Here is a 3,330-nt window from a genome sequence, read left to right as displayed (position 1 = left end):
GAAGGGATGGCGGCGTGACCATCCCCCCTGGGGGGTGATTTCTTGCTTTCTGTCTCTATGTCTCTCTCTGTCTGTCTGGCGAGCACACGCACCGTATAGTGAAAAAAAAAAAAAACTCTCAAAAAAAAAAAAAGAGAAAGAAAGAAAGAAAGAAAGAAAGAAAGAAAGAAGTGCCCCTTGGGTCAGGCAGTGGATTAGCGGTAATGCAACCGGACCCACGAGGAAAGGTCCTGGGCTTGCATCCTGGGACCTCTCTGAGCATGCTGAGGTGTGTGCTCACAGGCCCCACATCTAACCTGGCTGAGACCAGGCCGGCTACCGCATGGAGGCCCTGTTGAAAGTGCCCGCCTCTATCTCTCTTTCTTAGGAGAAATGAATAAACTTTAGGGAAAAAATGAGTGGGCTGGCCCCATAACCTAGTGGTTAAAAAATTGTTCTGAGGGGTTGGCAGGTGATGTGGTGGTTGAGGGCCCCAGACTCCCAAATGGCCGACCACAACTGGACCGGGTGGCTTGCTTTCTCACTGTCCCCCCTCTGGCTCTGTCCCTCTCTGGCCAAATTTAAATAAAGTTAAATTAAAAAAAAAAAAAGAAAGAAAAAACCATGTTCTGGGGAATCAGCAGGTGGCATGGTGGTTAAGGTGCTGGATCCTCCCACATAGCCGACCATGGTTTGAGTCCCAGACTTGGTGGCTTGCTTTCTCACTTTCTCTTTCTTTCTCTCTCAATCTCTCTCTGTGTCTCTCTCTGGTTAAATTAAAATAAATTAATGAATAAAATTGAATAAATAATTCTTTAAAAATTGTTCTGAAATTTTCTTTTTTTTCTTAGTTTATTTTTTTTTCCTCAAAGGGTGCATGCCCGAGAGACAGTGAGAGGGAAAGTGCAGAGAGACAGAGGGACAGTGAGAGGGAAAGTGAGAAACTACCCCATCCCCAGAGGGGCATGGCCATGCTGCGATCTCCTCCATTCTCCTCCTGGGATTTTGGGTACGCACGCACATGTGCTAGGCATGAGTTTCAAGCCACGGGACCTGGGTCTTGAACTGCTAACAAACATAAGGGAGTTCAGTGCCTTAACCACCACACCACCTGCTGGCCCGTCTGTTTGAAATACTGACTAGGCAGAGCTGCCGGAAGGTCCAGCACAGAGGTTTCTTTCCTTTTTGTATTATGATCACTTATTACAGAAAGAGAAGATGCTAGAGGCCAGAGAAAGGGAGAGAAGCACGGGCCTTGGTCTCCTGCCCTCACCACGCTCCTCACGCATACCTGTCCCCTGAACCGGCTCAGGCATTCTCTCAACAAGCACGTACCAAGAGCTCCTGTGTGCCAGGCCCCCTCCTAGCACCTGTGAATACAGCAGCAAACAAAGCAAAGCCCCCCACATCCCAGGTTGGGGAGCGGATGCAGAACGAAACATCTCTAAGTCCTGGGGTCCACTGTCTGATGGAAGAGGTTCAGGACTGGAGCTGGAGGGTACCCGCCTGCGACGCATGCACTCTGCCTGACCCGCACACAGGGGTTCCTGGCTCATGTCCAGAGACCTCCCCGAGCCTGCTGGGCACACGTGTGCCTATGACTCAGAGCTGGTGACGCCAGGGTGGATCTTGGCATCAGGACTTTGTTGAGGGTGCTCTCTGTCTCTCTCTCTCTAAGGTGGGTCTCGTAGCCTGGTGGTTACGGGAGCCAATCCCACATGGCTGACCATGATTCAAATTCTGGACCTGGGACTTGAAAAACTCACGAGGCACGAGGTGTGCTCCAAATCCCGATAGGATGGGGGAATGGAGGATGGGCTGCAGAATGACCACGCCCCACGGAGGGTGCTCTTGCACTTTCCCTCTCTCCCTCTGTCTCTCTCAGGGGAGTGCACATGCTCTGTAGCAAATTAAAAAAAAAAAAAAAACAGATTTCTCCAGGCTCCCCAGCTTGGGGAACCTTCTTTCTCTGTGGCAAGACATCTGGCTTCAGACTTTGGCTTCTCACCCACTCCCGGGATGTGGAGGTGGAGGTGATGGGCAAGGGGGGGGAGGGGGTGGCTGGACCTGGCTAAGCTTCTAAGGCCCTCCTGGTGGAGCAGGAATCGGGCCCAGGGGTTAGGCCAGGCTCTGAGATGTGGGGGGTTCCTCTGTGCCCCCCGCTCTATAAGTTCTGCAGAGGGATGGCTTACTGTGGGGCTCCAGCTGGAGTTGGGCTGGTGCCCCAAAACAGCCTGGAGACATCCCAGCTGAAGGCGAGGTGGGAGCTGGAAGAGGGGAACTTGGAGGGGGCCTCCCCAGAGCCCTACGCTGCCCCTCTTGTTGACATAAAGCTGGAGAAGGAGAGCCTGGAGCAGAATGCCAAGGAGTTGCAGGACATCAAAACTCTGCAGAAAGGGACCAGCAGTTAGCGTAATGGCTATGTTGCTGGACTCCCACGTAGTCGACCAAGGTTCGCGTCCCGGACCCGGTGGCTTGAAACTCACGCCGGGTGCGTGTGTGTGCGTGCCCAAAATCCCGAGAGGAGAATGGAGGAGAAGGGATTGAGGTGTGGCCATCCCTTCTAGGGGGTGATTTCTCTGTCTTTCTGGTGGGTGCACATGTCCTATAGCAAAAACCTCCCCCAAAAAGGGGGGGGGCAGGGAAAGGGGAGAAGCCAGGGGAGGAGGACCTGGAGTGTACGTACCAGGGCTTTGGGGATTCAGTTCTTCATTCGCTAAGGAGGACTGGGACAAAGGGTGGCAGAAGGGAGTTTTGGGGAAACTGGTTGGAGGGAAGTTGAAGTTAAGAGATGCTCTTGGCTTTTATTTCATCACTTTGTTCTTAAATAAAGAAGCCTGGGGCATAGGGAAAAAAGCCCCCAGCCCCACCCTTCAGAGCCAATACAGCTCTGTATCTGGTGGCCTTCTGCTCTTGGCAAGCTAATAAACCCTTTCCTCTGCTTCTCTCTGAGTCCGACATTTTTCACATTCCCCCCCCAGCCCAGGTCACCCTAACAAGAGGATGGAGGATGGCAGCAGTCGGCCTGGGCCCTGAACCAGCAGAGGAGCAGAGTGGGAGCAGCCAGGGAGGTGGGGGGACCACTGCGAGGCAGGCAAAGATGAGGCTGCTGAGGAGAGAGGGTGGAGAAGGGGCCTTCAGATAGACATGAGTGGCTCCCGGCCAGGGTGGTGTGGTGGCTGAAGGGCAGGCCTGACCGGAGTCGGTAGAGGTGTGAGCTGGAAAGGGCAAGTGGACACCTGTGTGAATGAGGGAGGCAGAGCCCTCAGTGAAGGCAGGGGAAGGAAGCTGGTGGGCTGGGGCTGGGGCTGGGGCTGGGGCTGCTGGGGGGGCCCCGGGGGGTGGGGGGCC

This window comes from Tupaia chinensis, unplaced genomic scaffold (genome assembly GCF_000334495.1).
Source record: "Tupaia chinensis unplaced genomic scaffold, TupChi_1.0 Scaffold149184_1, whole genome shotgun sequence".
NCBI lineage: Eukaryota > Metazoa > Chordata > Mammalia > Scandentia > Tupaiidae > Tupaia > Tupaia belangeri.
Note: the sequence above shows the minus strand (reverse complement) of the source record.